Source organism: Gymnodraco acuticeps, unplaced genomic scaffold (genome assembly GCF_902827175.1).
Source record: "Gymnodraco acuticeps unplaced genomic scaffold, fGymAcu1.1, whole genome shotgun sequence".
In the NCBI taxonomy this organism is placed as follows: Eukaryota; Metazoa; Chordata; class Actinopteri; order Perciformes; family Bathydraconidae; genus Gymnodraco; species Gymnodraco acuticeps.
The window spans coordinates 137,423-155,241 of record NW_022989858.1 but is presented as its reverse complement, the minus strand read 5'-3'; the positions used below and the strand labels follow the sequence as shown (position 1 = coordinate 155,241).

Below are 17,819 nucleotides of genomic sequence, written 5' to 3'. Positions count from 1 at the left end.
TGCAGCTTGAATGTCTCAATGTTAACTAAACCAATCTGCATAATCAGTTTTGAATTTCGATACTAAGTATTGATGCCTATGCTTTTGTACTTTTACTTGAGTAACATTTTAATTGCAGGACTTTTACTGTACTTGTAACAGAGTAGTCATACACTCTGGTATTACTACTTTTACTTAAATACAAAATCTGAGTACTTTCCCGTCTTAAAAAAGCAGTATGATGAGCTTGAGTGTCTCAATGTTACCTAAAAGTTTCTGGTATAGTTGTCATCAGCTCCCACATCACCTGTCACGGCAGTAGTGTAAGAAGTACTCAGATGTTTCACTTTAGTAAAAGTAGAAACACTAATACTCCATTACACGTATAAGTCCTGAATTGAAAATGGTACTTGAGTTGAAGTACAGGTAGCATAAAGGAAATATGCAAGTAGAATGTCAAAATAGTACTTAAGTACAATACTTGTGTTAAAGTACCTTGTGACATTCCTCCACTGTCTAAAGTTAGACTGGGTCACGGTGGTCAGGTCTAATTTAACTCTGGTTCAGAGAATAACACTCCTGTTCACGTGCTGAGGGACGCTTTGACACTTGATCGAATGCTTTAAATCAAGGTGCCTTTGAGATAAAGGATCATTATCAAACCATAGTCAGGTTTAAGTGTTAAATAGTGTCCGTCGTCGTGATTCAACATTTCTATAAAATAATACCTTTTCTTATCCTCTATAGTCTATACCCACTCTTACTGTTGCCTGCCTGCCTGGAGCTAAAAGGGAACATCTACTGTAGGCATGTCTTACAGCCCACACAAGCTCAGGTCATGAAGGCTGAGGGCAAGATCTTAGGAATTACATGACTAATGGCAGTTGAATTTGGGAGGTAGGTGGAGTGGATTATTAAAGGTTCAGGATCACCTTTACAAGAAAAATATTCATGGCAGCTTTTGTAAACGGGGATCTTGTTGCCCATGTGCTCATTTCCCTCGATGCTGTCCTTGCAGAATGAAACAGTAATTATGTGGATAGACGCAACGAACGGTTAAACCACTGGGTATAGCCTCGTGGAATAAAGACTTAATTGTGTTTTGAATGTAAAACACTGTTATTACAGTGCTGTGCCATTTTCTATTGTGACTATGGTCTTGTTCTCTTCTTCGGATCAGACGTCGTCTCGTTTCAAATCATTTGTCTGTTATTTCATTGTGTATTTATTTTAGAAAAAGTCCAACAAACAATTATTTGACTTATTTTATTATGTCGTATTCTTTATTAATCTTTTAGTCATTAAAATGTCTCATTATATTAGAAAAGTCATCACATCTGAGGAACTATTGACGTTGGCAGTATCATCAAATGTGTCCGATTATTTTAGTGTTCTTTGTTGCAGTCAAATACTTTCATGCATGCATTTCATAACTTACGACTGTTGTGTCAATATAGACCAAGAATGGTTTTGTGTTATACTCCTCCTGTTGGTGTTTTGTATTTCAAATATGACATCTATGACACTTAAGGCTGTACTGATCATATATCTGTATACTGATACAGAGAATATGCATTTTGGCTTATTTCTGTGTTTCATTGAAATGATAATAGTTTACTTGCAGATTCCGCTCTTATCTTATAGAAACACATTAAAGTACCATCAGAATGTATAAGATAGTTGGGCTAAACACTATCTGCTGGTAAAACAAAATGTTTGTGACGTCCCTCCACTTCCCCTCTTTGAAACCACAGCTCAGTTTCGGTTTATTCACAAACAGTTAAAATTCCATATTATGTGAAATAACAGATATTTGGAATTGGACAACCTTATAATCTATCTGAAGTTTGAGATTAGGGGTGCTGAACAAAGCAGATAGTATTTAAAATGTGTGTATTAAAACTTCGTCTAGATTGATATGTATTATTTTGTAACATTACAACATACACCTAGGACTAACAAAAAAGACTCTCTAAGCTTACTACCATAAATGGTCCTAAAACATGCATTTCATCAGTCTAAACATTGCTTGAATAGGTAAGATAAGAAATGGCCTCTTCTGATATCTTAAAAAGGTATCATCTTTATAAAACCAATCGTACTCTCTGTATTAACTTTGAGCCTGGTTGTATAAGCAGTCTAAAAGGAAACGTAATGTTTAGAAGTAGCCTGCCAGAGTAACTGGTGGCTTGTAGAGGGGAAGTGAACCTGGAGGCGGTTAAAACCCACTAACAGACCAAATGAAATCATCTGTTTGGTGTAGCATAGTAACCCAGAATGATCTTTGGGTGTTTACTGCAGGTTACTTTGTATTTTTTGTGATTAGAAATTCAAGATATAAAGATATGAGCTGTCTCAGATCAAAAAGAGGCAACAGAAAGAGAGTAGAACACTCATTAATGTTGTGTAATAAGTGTGTTAAAATGTGGTTTCGTAATAACAGATGTGTGTGTATGGAGCGTAGCCATCTGGCAGGGGTTCAGACTTGCAGTGGTTGTGTGAATGCTGATGGATCACATTAGTCACCATGTTGGCAGTGTATCAAACCCCGAGAATGTCAGCCCCGCAGAGATAAACACTGCTTAACCTATTTCCACCTAACAACAGGCCGGGTAATTAGCGGCAGATAAAAGCTCAGCAGTCGGACGGCGGCACCTGTCCTCCGCAGCTCCTGCTGTGAGACTTCATTGTGTCTGGTTAATGTGATGCTACAGTCATTCATGCCAAGGTGGTTCATGTCATTGTTTCTAATGAATGTGGTTCAAAAACGATGTATTGGTTTATGACAAGGATAATTTTCAGTGTGAGGAACTTCAAAGGTTTTATAAATAGAGCAAATATTGGGTGAGGGCATAACATTTCAGAAAATGCAAAAAAATATATATATATATTATTACCATCACAGTTTCAGTTTTTAAATGACTTGTTTCCTTACATTCCAAAATCCCAAAGATGTTCAATATACAGTGATTTAAATGAAGTAAAAGCAGGATATTATCTTATTTAAGAAACAAGAACCATCGAATGATTGTCATATTTATTTAAGCGTACATATATATAATTATACAATAAGGAAATGGTGGTTTTGTATCTTATTTCCATATTTCTAAACTGCAATTTCTTGTCTCTACTTGTGTACACCACGTGCATATAGAAATATAATTGTGGTCAGGAAATATAGGCCGACAACATTGCAGATTTATTAATTTGGCATATAATTACATTCTGGATAACAATCTCAAATATAATGTGCTAATTTCCATAAAACATGAATATGGTATAAGGACTCAGTTCTGTCATAATTACAGCAGCTGGTTTTCATTGCAATACTTATTTATTAATGTTGAAATACTTTGACTCCAATTGACTTTTGACCCCAGTTCTCTAAGAAAGTCATAAGGCTATCACCTTTAAGCTAAAGACCTAGCTAGCTGCTTGAAATGTGAAGGTGATTTGGGAATGAATTTGAGCTAAAGGTCTTTCTGTGGCTGTTTCCTGTGGTTACTGTGGTTACTGTGACTGCAGCGGCTGAATTTAACAGCAGCCTTCTCCTCACCTACACACTTCCTGGTGTGATGAGTTTGCCCGTCGTCAAATACGATCATCAGTCATGCTCTGTTTAGCCTCTCTGTCTGAAACAAGGCTCAGTGTCTGAAGTCCTGCCAACCAGCTAATCAGCCAGACAACTGCTTCATTAGCCTACGAATAAACACACACACACACGCACTGAAATACACACACACACACGCGCGCACACACACACACACACACACACACACACACACACACACACACACACACACACACAGTTGAGCTGTTTAACTGATGCTCTTGTGAGAGTCAGAACACTTGGCTGGTAAAGTACTCAAATTGGCTCAAAACTTCGAGCCTCTCCACCTCGAGTAAATCTGTATCTTTTAATTGTTTGCACAAATGAGGTCAACATGAACACATTAGCATCAGTTCCAAGGCTGTTTAGTTTACAAGAAGCCCGTGATGTTATGTTATGTAATGGTTTCATGTGTGAGAGAGGTGCTGGAAAGAGACAGCAGAGAATTCACAGTTCATGAGACATGCAGGATGTTCTTATTCACTGTTGTACTCGGTCTGTTTTTAGATTTTCGGGACAATGTGATGTTTCAACTGAACTGAACAGTGAACATCCAGGAGTTTCACGAAAATGACAAGAGCCTCAAACACTTTAAAGGACACACACGTGCACTTTGGTTCTGCATTTTGGGTCAGGAGAGAACATCTTACTGTCAACACAAGACAATGAGATACACAATTGAGTTGCATTGGCCACTTTTCATGTTTGAAAATCAAATCTTTAAGCGGTAATTATGTTACTTTGTCTGCAGTTCTCTGTATCAGAACTGCACCACCTTGTCTGGCGCAGAATACATTGTAAACATCATAAAAGTAATACACTATCAAATTGAAAAGAGAAGTACCACAAACTAACTTAAACTGATTATGAGATGAGCTGTACCAATATCTGTTTTGACCACATTGACTAGCTGGTCTGTCAAATTAAAAGTGCAGAAGTGTGCGTGGTACAGCTTTAGTATGAGCTCCATGGAAACATACTGTTAATATTGAAAGGGCACCGGAGAAGCACAGACCTCCACCGAGGCTGTTTCAACAGTAAAACAGTTTAATGAAAATAAGGCATCAGTTTTTTTCATAATCCTGCTGACAAACCAACAAACTCAACCAAAAACATAACCTCTGTCACCATGAGCCACTGATTGGACGGACAGACGGTTGATTAAAGTTAATCTTTGACCATGCACTGTTCAGTCTGTGATTGACGCAGAGCTCTGCTCCTGTGCCAGGGGAACACACACCTGTCAGCCAGGGGAGGACACCCGGTCAGGTACTTTGGCTGGCCTTCCTCTGTGACGCTCATGTGTTCCCCGAATGACCTCATGGACTCAGTGAAGTAGACTGTGGAGGACTCGACTGACGTTATGAGGGTTGTTCCCGGTTTGAATTTGGCATTTCCCCTGATGACATCAGGCCCAGAAGACTGCGTCAAGGTTTCTTTCAGCCTCTCAAGGGGTTCCTTTATTGCCAATGGGAAAACGTAAGAGCAGTTCATGTCCGATGAACCTAAAAAAAGACAGAGGAAGAAGAAGTTTGGCTCAGCATGACTAAGCTTTACTAAGTAAATAATGACCACATGAGAAACTGGTGTTATAATAAGCAGAACATCTCCAGCATACAGCATTATCCTCTTTAGTCACATCATTAATTTACCAGAACCAGCTCCTACACACTCCAGCATCTTACCTGCAGTATGGACAATATTACATTACATTACATTTAGCTGACGCTTTTATCCAAAGCGACTTACAATAAGTGCGTTCGTCCAACAAAATACAACTTGAAGAAAACAGAATCATATAAGTACATCAGGTTTCATAGAGCCAAAACATTTCAAGTGCTACTCAACTGGCTTTAGGTAAGCCAGTCCTTTATTAGTATAAAAGTGCTTCGTTAATAGTTCTATCGCTCGAAGTGGAGTCGAAAGAGATGAGTTTTCAGTTTGCGCCGGAAGATGTGCAAGCTATCTGCCGTCCTGATGTCAATGGGGAGCTCATTCCACCATCTTGGAGCCAGGACAGCAAACCCACGTGTTTTCGCCGATGGGAACTTGGGTCCCCCTCGCAGCGAGGACGCAACGAGTCGTTTGGCTGATGCAGAGCGTAGTGCACGCGCTGGGGTGTACGGTTTAACCATGTCCTGGATGTACGAAGGGCCAGATCCATTCGCAGCATGGTAAGCAAGTACCAGTGTCTTGAAGTGGATAAAGACCATGCTTCAATTGTTGCTGAGCTGCATTAACTCAACTAATACCCCCAAACGTTAAATAGTGTATCTAATGCACTCTCACCTGAAGGGAGACTTGCACATCTCTGATAAACATTAAATCAGATATAAATATATATAAATAAAGTTAATTGTTAGAATGAAATGCAGTGTAGAATTAGTTCTAATTTCTAAATCATACAATTAGAATCCATAAATAACCTCTATCAAATGAAGACAAATGCACAATAACTCGTCTGTGTAGGAGTTGATCATCACAAGCTTCACAAAAGCTGGACAGTTGAATTGTATTGTGAAAAAATGTATTAATTCATATTCATTCTATTTTTTGCACATTTATAGTCGCATACATCTCAGGTCAGTATTTTTGAAAACGGACAAATGGAAATGTAGAGTATATTGTTTACCCCTGATTATTACTTAATTGCTGCCAGCAGAAAGATGTAGGCAAGTTACTACATAGAGTTTACGTTGACATGCGTTTTTTGTACTCTGATCAACACTGGAAAGCTTTAAGTCTGTTCACACTTGGCATTAGGATGCATCTGTCCGCCACTTGATCTGATCTTACTTCCCTTTTTTCAGATTTCATAAAACAACACATCCTGGTGTGTGAACTGCCAAAAGACGGCAATAATGGGCAATGTTTGTTTTTCTTCTCCTTATCTTTCGCTTTTCTTTATCTCTCCACCTCACACATGGGCTCAACTGTTATGACACAACAAAGGCTGATACTGATCATCTAGGTCATCTGCGGTCCTGCCTTGGGTCTCGTCATGCTGCTTCCCTGATGGCTCCCACAGGATTGTAGCTGACATCCTCGTGGATTCATCTTCTTATTACAGACACATGCATTTCCTAACATTCGGTCTATATGCTGTAAAATGTATTATCTCTTGGATTTACACACGGCATCTATTGCACGTCTGTCCGTCCTGGGAGAGGGATCCCTCCTCTGTTGCTCTCCCTGAGGTTTCTCCCATGTTCCCCTTAAACTGTGGGTTTTCTCTGGAAGTGTTTCCTTGTACGATGTGAGGGTCTAAGGACAGAGGGTGTCGTTTTTCTCATACTGATATTCTGAACAATCTGTGCTGTTGTATTTGCTGTAAAGTGTCTCTACTGTAGGCTATTTTTATTTTATGTACAGCACTTTGGCTCGACCAAAAATCATTTATAAATGTGCTATATAAATAAAACTTGATTTGATTTGATTGGACATCTAAAGTATTTACCATCAGAATTAAACAATTACCTTGATAGAGTTTTGACAGATTTATGTTTTTCATTACCATGCTCAGGCTAAATCAACCTTGAAATGTCCAGCATCATGTTCTGTGATCACACAACTGCTTCAGTATTTGTAAAGCAGTGTTTTGTCTACTAAAGTAGCAATAGTAGCGTAGTTGTGCAGTCTAACACACGTGCATTAGCAGAGACATTTCCTCTTGATTTTGTTCATGTATTTCTCGTCAAACTCCTTCCCCTGTTTCTCTCAAACTCACTGTCAAAACTGAATTCATGCGAGTTGGAAACATTGCACTGAACTGGTTGCCTGAAGTAGAACCCTTATCAGATTCAACATGAAACACAGATTAGACACACCCTATGGACGAAAACACACACACACACACACACACACACAAACAAACCCAAAGAAGATACATCTGACTGACATCGTGTGTGTGTGTGTGTGTGTGTGTGTGTGTGTGTGTGTGTGTGTGTGTGTGTGTGTGTGTGTGTGTGTGTGTGTGTGTGTGTGTGTGTGTGTGTGTGTGTGTGTGTGTGTGTGTGTGTGTGTGTGTGTGTGTGTGTGTGTGTGTGTGTGTGTGTGTGTGTGTGTGTGTGTGTGTGTGTGTGTGTGTGTGTGTGTGTGTGTGTGTATATAAATATGCATGCCTTTCCAATGACAACAGAGCTGAACCCCACTCTCACTCCCTCCACACCCATAACACACACATGATCCATCCCTTTCTTTTCTTCTCTCAGAGCTATACTTCACACTATGTTTTTAAAATGTGGCTGAATCAAGGAGACGCATTTCCCCCTCACCTCTCTATTAACTGAACAGATCATTCAGAAAGTATTTGGAACGTTGTTTAAACTGATGTCACTGTTTAATTAATTTCTTTATTTTACTCTTGGTTTATTACACACAGTCACACAAAGAAGGTGTTAGCATCACTTTATGATTCTGTTGTCGGACTCTATTTGCATAAACGATCATATGTGATGTCATCGAGGCTCATAAATGCGTCCAGCTAACCAAGGCCAACTGTTTTAATCTGCTGAGACGGAAAATGTGCTTATGATTATCTACACAACAAAACATGACCATGTTTGACTCTGAAGGTTAATCTACGCAATGTGCATGTGTGGTCTAGTTAGATGCCAGATGCACACCACTGTTCCCCCCCCCCCACACACACACACACACACACACACACACACCCACAGCTACTTAGACGCACAGTCTTATCAGTCACATCCAGTCTTTTCTGTGGATGTGTTAGTGTCCCCAACACGCTGATAAAGGGACACTTCTGCTCTACTCACATCACTGTTACACACACACACACACACACACACACACACACACACACACACATACAGCTACTCAGACGCACAGTCTTATCAGTCACATCCAGTCTTTTCTGTGGATGTGTTAGTGTCCCCAACAGGCTGATAAAGGGACACTTCTGCTCTACTCACATCACTGTTCCACACACACACATACACACACACACACACACACACACACCTTCTCAGACGTATAGTCTTATCAGTCACATCCAGTTTTCAGAATAATGTTCTCTGTGGATGTGTTAGTGTCCCCAACAGGCTGATAAAGAGACACTACTGCTCTAATAAAGTCATCTGAACCTCGTTTCATATTGATACAGCGTGTTTACGGTAGATAAACTGATAATTCCATTGACCAGGTTGAATTGCTCTGGTCCGTCACATAAACACCTTACTCAGGTTGATCACTTTAGGATTATAATAGTTGTGTGAACAGAGCTGGATTATACATGTTAATCCATCACAGATACACTCTGCAGGTGCAGCTTAGTCTGGTGTCTGTCAGTCACACACAGGTCAGAGATACAGCAGTATGTTGGCCAATCAATAGACAAATAATCACCAACATTCTAACGGTGACAATTAAGTCATTTATCAATAAAAAAGTCTCTCAAATGTGGGAATTCTCTGGAAACACATTTGAGTTTGAACTGCTTCTGATTCACATTTGTGTGTTGCTTAAATATATTTACAGATGGTTTATACCATTGATTCCTGAACAGTTCACAGGCAGCAGATGGATTTATTAGTACTTTAGCTTTTGAAATTATGCTTAAATCATAACCTATATAATATATACCATCTGGTTGTTTTCACACCACAAAAAAAACACACGGAAGCACCACAGTGCGACTGACATCTTTTAAACATCCCCAAACCAAACCTTCCAAGCACCTTGTTCATTTAAACTGAACCAAGTATTTTAGGTGTGAAAGCCACCAATAACATCAACAGTAAAAAACGCCTTTTTGTGCTTTAATTAAGAAATACATGTGAAGAAGGAAACACGGAGAAAATGACTCGTGTGTAATGAAGGAGGTTTCTTTTGTTGCTAGGAAGAAGCAGAAGAGTCTCTTAATCTGATGATTTAAGATATAAAACTGTGTGTGTGTCTCAGTGTGAAATCCATGTAATCTATGGAGAGGGCATACTGTTCTTACTGTGTGTGTGTGTGTGTGTGTGTGTGTGTGTGTGTGTGTGTGTGTGTGTGTGTGTGTGTGTGTGTGTGTGTGTGTGTGTGTGTGTGTGTGTGTGTGTGTGTGTGTGTGTGTGTGTGTGTGTGTGTGTGTGTGTGTGTGTGTGTGTGTGTGTGTGTGTGTGTGTCTGGGATCTCTCACAGAAAGAAAGAGAGGTAAAGAGACATTGACAGAGCACTACTTTTACAGATTAAGAGTCACTACTTCCCTAAAACTCTCTGTGCAGATCTGTTTAAAGCTGAGATGATACTTGAGGTTTTTAATCAATCTGGTACGTACGTCATCAACAGTGTTGACAATAAGAGAGAAAGGTAGCTTTGTGCAATTCTTCTATGAACTGAAAGTAACCTATTCTGACAGCCGCCGCTTGGCTGACTGGATTGTTGAACTGCTGATACGGCTGACTAAAAGTTTTTGGACATCACAAAAATCCATTTGATCGTCTAAGAGCCTGACTGTTGGTCATACAAGCAGTCCATCGGGAAGACTTTTGATTTTAAAAAGGGTTGAGGGTCACCAATTTGAGGTGAAATCAGGTCCCAATCCTGTCTGCCCGAAGCAGTTTGTCAGAATCAGGATTCCTTTATTACAGAGGAAACATTTACGGCGTTACAGCACATTAGTACAGTGCAGATAGAGGGCAAAAAGGGTACGAATATATAAGGGTGATAAATAGGGCTGTCGCGTTAACGCAAAAAAAAATTAACGCCACTAATTATTTTAACGCGATTAACGCATGTGTATTTTTTGTCCTCGGCCGCCCCGTAGTTTCAGAGCGCATCGAGTTTAAAATACCATCTACAAGCTGATGCTGACAGCCCCGCTCCTGCTGCCCGCTTGTGGCAGACCACACTTCCACGCTCACCGGCAGGCACCGACTGGCTATTGGGAGGACCGGGAGGGTGTGTGTATGTGTGGCCCGAGCGAGCGAGAGAGAGACCTTACGTGCATTGTTGTTGTTAGCATCTGGTGCTAGCTAGCTGCGCTAACGGATATGGAGCTGTTTAAATGAAAACAGAGGAGCGACATTTCGCCACAACTGCGCCGAGCACTTGACTTTATGCAGGCAGCCAGACAGTGGGACATTGTACGAGAAGTCAGCACACTCAGCACGGATAGTGCGCAACATGATTGCAGCGTCCAGGCAGCTCCCGTTCGAGCATATGCCTTGAGTTGCACATAGCTCCAACGATCCATCACACACACACACACACACACACACACACACACACACACACACACACACACACACACACACACACATGATACTAAGACTATTAAAAACTTGAAAAATATTCCTCTAAGGTACATTTAGAACAGATAAAAAATGTGCGATTAATTTGCGATTAATCGCGATTAACTATTTTAATCGACTGACAGCCCTAGTAATAAAGCATTAAGTGTATATATTGTATAATGCAGTGGCGAACCGTGTCTATCGCAACTGGACCTTCTGTAGACTAGACACACACACCCCCCGCCGCCGCGCCCCCCCGCCGTTATAATGTCCGTCTTTTCACTGAATTGTCATCTTGAAAAGGGTACTCACAACAATTCCGCAACAACATCATCTTCATCTGTTGCCCGTGCCATTTTAACGTTAAAAACAATAACACGGCATGAATTGCTTCGTGACTTTCATCTAGATCAGTGGTTCTCAACTGGTCAGGCCTCGGGACCCACTTTTTACTTGGTCAATAAATCGCGACCCAACATTTTGAAGCACTCAAATCTATTCAACAAAAAATCGTGCTGTAATATACGCTTTTCAGCATACAATATTAATTAAAGTGAAGTACAGTATATCCCTTCACAGAACTAAAGTATGCTTTTAAAAAGGTTTATGAGATGATGGAATCAAAGCTGAACTGTATAAAAAGGCACACATGCTGAAAACCCATCCCCATTTTATGCCATTGTTTGTGTTTCACTTTGTTCTGACAGCTTGCTGCTCCTCACAGAGAGAAGAGCAAAGAGGAGATGGTCTGTGTGAATTACTTTGTGGGTAAGGGTAGATAGCCCCCATTGTTCTGTGACCTGTCAATCATCAAACCGGGGGTCATATGTCATTATTTGTTCATTTTTATCTGAAGTTGTACCCATGGATGTATAAAGAATAGTTCTACCGCAAAGTTATTCTCCGTGGGGACTTCAGGCAACAATCTTGATTCTGATTGGCCAGAAGACTCGAAAAAACATCAGCAAAGATGTTTTATTGAGAAGATGATTACTACGTGACTAGTGGTCTCCGGTACTTCCGATCCAACGCCTACTGCATGCACAGCGTTAGAAAATTGGGCCTTCAAAATAAAAGTTTGACTTTTTTCCCCCAAAATAAAAATAAAAAATTCAATTTTCTTTTCCAATTTTTTTTTTCTTCACTCACACATCCGCGACCCACTCGAAACGGGTCCGCGACCCACTCGAAACGGGTCCGCGACCCACTTTTGGGTCGCGACCCACCAGTTGAGAACCACTGATATAGATCCTCTGTCTCGAGCCAGTTAACTAGCGGGCCTTCTAGAGGGAAACTCTGAAAGAATACGCCCATTGGCTACAAATCAATATATGATTAGTTGATCAAACTGTCAGTCCAAACGTACGCTCTCATTCAGTGCAACGGCCAGGGCATTCGATCAAGGATGTAGAATACCTTGGTTGAGGATATTCTACCCAGAGACCCAGAACAAGATCTGATTGGTTGCATTTTTCTAACACAAACCCACTGAAATGCGTAGTGCGTGGTCCGAGAAGGACAAACAAATCAACGTAACAATGTAATTTTACAGATCAACAACACGGATACAATTCTCATTTATTCATTTTATATACATTTTAGTTATATAATTAAATCGATGTTTTGTTTCTTTTATCTGAGTGTTCCAGGGTATTCTCTGAATACCTTGAAGGCCCTGACGGTTCGCCACTGGTATACATTAAATTACATTACATTGCATTTAGCTGATGCTTTTATCCAAAGCGACTTACAATAAGTGCGTTCGTCCAACAAAATACAACTTGAAGAAAACAGAATCATAAAAGTACATCAGGTTTCATAGAGAAAAAACATTTCAAGTGCTACTCAACTGGCTTTAGAAAAGCCAGTCCTTTATTAGTATAAAAGTGCTTCGTTAATAGTTCTATCGCTCGAAGTGGAGTCGAAAGAGATGAGTTTTCAGTTTGCGCCGGAAGATGTGCAAGCTATCTGCCGTCCTGATGTCAATGGGGAGCTCATTCCACCATCTTGGAGCCAGGATAGCAAACCCACGTGTTTTCGCCGTTGGGAACTTGGGTCCCCCTCGCAGCGAGGGCGCAACGAGTCGTTTGGCTGATGCAGAGCGTAGTGCACGCGCTGGGGTGTACGGTTTAACCATGGTATAATGTTATTGTGAATGTGAGATTATAAATATGCAATAATTCTTAACTTTAACTTAGACGTTTTTATAGACAAGTGCACATTTAATAAAGCTACATTTTCTCTGTAGCAAAAAGAAATTCTAAACGTAGAAACGTAAAAGTAGATAGTTCACTTTTGGTCGTATTGTGATCATTTTAATTAGATAACATGAGAGATAAGATAAGAGTTTATTTACCCCGAAGGAAATTGTTGTGCCAGAGTTACAAAATACAATAAACACAGCAGCATAATAGTAAAACTGTACACTAAAAGTGCAGTAAAAAGAGCAACTCAATATCTACAGAAAACATGGAACATAGACAGACACATAATTAATGTAATTATTATTACCAGTATTTAGTAGTGCAAAAAATAAAACGTAGTGGCAGATACGTTATCATAGCATATTATTAATAATAATAATAATATTGCACATGTTATATAGCAGCGAGTAATAAGGTCTGTTTTACCAGTTCTAATCAAACAAACTAGATTGGTCACCTCCTCATTAATATGAGGATTTTGAAAACAATATTTGTGCTATAAACGACGTGCATGTATGCATAAAAAAAGTATACAAATAAATCGATTCAAAACTCTTGTAGTCCGAGCCTGGCTTCAGCTGAAGGTGAGCTGGTCTGAAAAAACCATGGTGTATAACTCAAACAAAGCAGACAGACTCAATATGTTCTGGTTCAGCGTATAAGGGGTTTCAGTTCTTCACAGTGGGTAAAACAATGCATACATTTTGCTACTGAAACAACCCATTTCATTTTGAGGTGTGTCTGAAGCAAACATGGTAGAGGACCTTCATTAATATTGATTTGTCCCTACAGACAAGAAACAGTAATGTGTGTGTGTGTGTGTGTGTGTGTGTGTGTGTGTGTGTGTGTGTGTGTGTGTGTGTGTGTGTGTGTGTGTGTGTGTGTGTGTGTGTGTGTGTGTGTGTGTGTGTGTGTGTGTGTGTGTGTGTGTGTGTGTGTGTGTGTGTGTGTGTGTGTGTGTGTGTGTGTGTGTGTGTGTGTGTGTGTGTGTGTGTGTGTGTGTGTGTGTGTGTGTGTGTGTGTGTGTGTGTGTGTGTGTGTGTGTGTGTGTGTGTGTGCTGAGCGTGCTGAGCGCTGAGCTAAGCCACTCTGCCTCTGATCAGTGGAGGCTGTATGAGGGGGAAGCAGCTCTTCAATACATAACTAGAGCAAATATCATTGATCCTTCCGGACAAAGCAGGACACAGAAGGACAAAGAGGTTAGAAAGTTATTCAGTACATAATATATTTGGTATGACGCCCACGCTGCTGTGTCTGGGTTTGGAGATCATTAACATAGTGTCACTCTTAATTTATATCTGGTTTTAAAGAATGCTATGATGATCACGTTAGGGGGATAGATATAGGGTCATTTATTGTAAGATAATCAACTTTCCTAAAACAACAATACTCCAGTTTAATTACGTCAGAGTGGTTACAGATTTGGAGACATATTAAGTAGGCCTTAATAAAAATGGGGATGCTGCCTTTCGCAACTCTTGTGATTTAAAAATAAAGTGAGATGTGTTTGAAACGATAAAGGAAGGGAGTGATGAGGATGCAGAAAGTGCTCAGAGCTGAAATTGGCACTAATTACATTATGAGTTTTTCAGACTTCCTGGGTAATCTGACATTTTCTTTGTAGTGATGTGACAGACTGTGCATGGTTTGACGTGATCTGAAGCTCACAGCAGAGAGAAAGAGAAATGCACAAGTGTAGGCAGATGATAGAGTTGCATTGACATCATTTATTTATATTTAACTCTGCATTTGAGTCCACTTTAATTGTCCAGGTAATAAGGATGAAAATCCGATATATTTGTGGTTTGATTTGTTAGTAGGACTAATGAAATGCATCAGGAAGCAGACTAGCTCAAATTGAGGAGTATAGTATATGTGTTTTTATTTAAATGCCTCTCATAGCAACTGTTTAATACCCATTGCACATAAAAAGTAGAAAAACCTCAAGTGGAAGCAGCGAAAATCAGCTTTATATCTGGTGGAGCTTTAATTGCTGGCAGATTTATCAGAGTTACAGATTTACAGAGACAGACTAGAAAACAAGATGTTCTGATGTTATTTATGTGACAGAATAAAATATAGCCAGAGACAGAAAATGCAGCATGAGAAGAAAAGGGGAACAGGAGAGATCAGGCCATAAAAGTACAGAATAAAAACATCCAGCAAATATTTTTCATCTCAAACTATTTGAATCATACAGTTTTCTGTGAGACTATGTTGGCCCTATTTTGAGATAAAACAACACCGGCTATTATTAGTCGTTGTTCATGACTCAAACAGAATAAAATGACTCTGTGTCCCAGAAAGATCCATCACTTCTGTCCCCAGAAAACAGGCCTGCAGCTGGCCCTGATTTCCTGTTCAATTTAAAGTGGACCTATCATGCTATTTTTAGGCAATAGCATAGGTCTCAGATGTATACAATAGGGCTGAACGATATACCGTGTCATGGCGATAACCGCGATATGCGCATGCGCGATATTCACACCGCAGGGACGTGCGGTTTTATTCATTTTTTTTTAAAATGCTAACGCACTTTAGCACATAATTCAAAATAAAGATACCCTTATTACCAGAGGTGTGGACTCGAGTCACATGACTTGGACTCGAGTCAGACTCGAGTCACACATTTTATGACTTGAGACTCGACTTGACAACATCACAAAAGACTTGCGACTCGACTTGGACTTGAACACCAATGACTCGGGACTTGACTTGGACTTGAGCCTTCTGACTTGAGGTGACTTGCTACTTTAATTCAGAGGTCTCCAACACGCCGATCGCGAGCTACCGCTAGAAGAGCAGACTCCCGTCGGGGAAAGCAGAATCTTCAGCCGCTCCTACTCTTGCTGAGAATCCTTGCAGGCAGGGGCGGGTCTTTATTTAGCTGGGCCACCATGCGGCCAATCATATGCGAGGACACACTAGGATCATACCATTATGTGAAAGAAGGGTGGGGGCACAGCATGTGCAGAGCGACGGGGAGACGGGGAGCCGGATTTAAATGCAAGCGCGTCGGAAAAAGTCAAGAAATGAGCGAAAACCGAAAAAAGAAGCAGCATCTGGCTGCTTTTCAATGATATTGGAGAAAGCAAAGCTGAGTGCAGGATTTGTAAAATGAAAATAACCTTCAGAGCAGGGTAAACACTCAGGATTTATTGTCAGAGGTGGGAGAAGTTCAGACAATTAAAAAAAGTTACAATCAGGGTTCCCGCGGGGTCTTAACAAGTCTTAAAAAGTCTTACATTTGATAATCAGAATTGAAGGCCTTAAAAAGGTCTTAAATATGATTCAGAAGGTCTTAAAAATTATCGGATTTGAAAGGTACTTCTATGTTGCGATAGCGTCTAAATGTGTTTTGGGGGAAATGTCCGGGCTGCAAAGTAACCAGTACGGTAATAGCCTTTCAGTTCCCCCCAACAATTTGTATTGAATTAAATCAACATGGAACCAGTAATCACTAACTTTGTTTCCCCCGGCCCTGTTGGAGAACACCCAGCTAGTAACCTAGCAACCAAGCTTCAGCTCATGTAGCCTATCTTCGAATCTACTTACAAATAAATATGGGGAAGTGTAAGTTCAACCGTATTTGGTTGGAAAACATCTAATTTAGTGCTTGGTTGAAACCAGTGGAGGGAACGTGTTTGAAGCCCGCTGCACCTTTTGCAAAATAAATTAGTGTTTGTTTTGCTAATGTAGCGTTAGCTAGTGCAGCGTTAGCTAGTGCAGCGTTAGCTAGTGCAGCAGCAGCTAATGCAGCGTTAGCTAGTGCAGCAGCAGCTAATGCAGCAGCTCCCGCAACAACACCGGGGGACCTCCGGGCTAAGTTTGGGTCTACGTCAACCCTAAAAGCGGAGGTGCTGTAGACGCTAAATACCGTAGCTAAACACCAATCATACAACAGCAACGATGAAATAGTGTAGCCAAGGCAGCAGAGCTCTGAATATAGCTCTTGTCACTCTCTCTCAGAGACACACACACACACACACACACACACACACACACACACACACACACACACACACACACTAGGGCTGCTCGATTATGGCAATAATCAAGATTATGTTGGTCAATAATTAATATCACGATTATTAAATATGATTATTCATTGACTTTGAAAACATCCATTTATTGAACTTTAAAACAGATAATAATTTGAACAGTATCTTTTTAACTGTTGATTACCCTGAACGTATAATTCAACTGAAAAACCAATACAAAAATTAATTAAATAAATGATACATTACTAAAAAATGAATTAGATCAAATATGTTGTAGTGCACTGTCACAACCTAGCAAAGCAAAATAATCGTTTTTTACGATTATGTTGTTTTCGTAATTGTGGCAGGCCAAAATCGTAATTGCGATTAAAATATGATTAATTGCACAGCCCTAACACACACACACACACACACTCAAGCACACACAGACGCACACACATACACACACTTTTTGTCTAACACGCTAACACAGTTCTGTACTGTTACGCTGTTGTGTTCAGTCATTGTTCTTATGTTGAACATGAATACATTTACTTTGTAAGTGATTATGGGACGTATTTCTTCTTTATATACATTTTCCTTCATACTTTATTGCCGTGAAATAGGTCTTAAATTCTATTCAAAGTGGTCTTAAAAAGGTGTTAAAAAGTCTTACATTTGAGTTGGCGAAACCTGCAGGAACCCTGTACAATAAAAAGTCCTGCATTCAAAATGTTACAAGTAAAAGTACAAAAGTATTAGCATCAAAATATACTTAAAGTACCACCTGCAGAGGGATCTAGATTCA

The 17,819-nt window shown here is 40.0% G+C and overlaps 1 protein-coding gene across 1 annotated transcript in view; it reads left to right on the top strand.

The window, feature by feature from the left end:
• cables2b (Cdk5 and Abl enzyme substrate 2b) overlaps positions 1-17,819 on the top strand; it is a 42,958-nt gene that overhangs the window by 2,078 nt on the left and 23,061 nt on the right. The window lies entirely within an intron of this gene.